Here is a 1,320-nt window from a genome sequence, read left to right as displayed (position 1 = left end):
CTTCCAGATCTTCTTCATGTCATCCATAGCCCTCCACACCAGCACCTTCAGTACCTTTATGTCCTTCTCCGAACTCATCATTGTTGGTTTGAGGTACTTGAAGTCAAAGACTCCTCTTGATTGTGTCATTCTTTATGGTCTTGAGAGTACCTTCATCGCAGTTCAATGCCATGTACTCTGTCTTTTCAGCATTTAGGTGAAGTCCAACTTTATTGCACTCAGTTTCCACTCTTATCAGTAGCTGCTGTGCTTCCCCCATTTGGTTAGAGAGCAGGGCTATGTCATCTGAAAAATCCAGATCTGTGAGCCTAACTGGTCCGACCCTTTTAGTTTGTCCTGGTTTTATGGTGAAACAAAGCTTCTCGTGATCTTTGGTAGCTTGACGTAGGGCATAATCAAGGAACAAGGACGATTCAAGAACGATTATCAAGATGAAGGGTGCCAGAGTGTCTCCTTGCAGCACACCAGCTCGGACCTCGAACACTGCTGTTTGTCCATCTGGTGATACAACTTTCACCATGGTCTTCGTATAGCTGGCCTCTATTGCTTTCGGTCGACAGTCTGGCACTCCGTAAGCTTCCAGGATCTACAGCATCTTACTTTGGTAAATGGAGTCAAAAGCTTTGCAAAAATCGATGAAAGTAATCGATGAAAGCATCAAAAATCGATGCAAAATTTTTGCCCAGGTGTGCGTTTTGGCTCATGAGACAGAGCCCGTGAGTGGGAGGAAAGTCCGTTGCTCTTCAACATTCAGACTGCACTCGGAGCATGTTCAGGGCCAGGGTGCCGGCTGAGGGAGCGTACCCTATGTTGAGTCAGGAGCTTCGACCCGTGCCGAAGCGGACGGTCAACTGAGAAAATTTCTGTCCTGGAGCCTAGCAGAGCATGGCTGGGGCTGCTGTAGCTCAACAGCGAAGCAGGATTCGGGTACAGCACGTCGCTTTGGGTCATCACCCTACCCTTCGCCAGGGGCTTATAAAAGGGGAGCGCAGAGTTGTTAGCTCTCTCACTTCACTGCCTCTTCTTTGCTGCCTCTCCTTCACTGGCTCTTCACTCGCTGTCTCATTATTTGTGTGCGATTTCCAGGACATGCTTCTTCTTGAGAGAAGGATTTAGGGAAACTTCGGAGACTCCCTGCCATGCTGTTAACGTTCCGCCACCCCCGTGCAGCAAGATGGGCCAGTGCAGAATGCGCGTTGCCATGAGCCCCGGCAAAGTGATTAAGCAGGAGATAATGCACCACATCTCAAGATGGGAATGCTCAGGCGGAGCATGCCATGGAGGTACACGCTACCCAAACAGATCTACACACGGCTAGGT

Source organism: Eptatretus burgeri, chromosome 9 (assembly GCF_056783735.1).
Source record: "Eptatretus burgeri isolate ZD-2024b chromosome 9, Ebu_testis_v1, whole genome shotgun sequence".
Taxonomy (NCBI): Eukaryota; Metazoa; Chordata; class Myxini; order Myxiniformes; family Myxinidae; genus Eptatretus; species Eptatretus burgeri.
Note: the sequence above shows the minus strand (reverse complement) of the source record.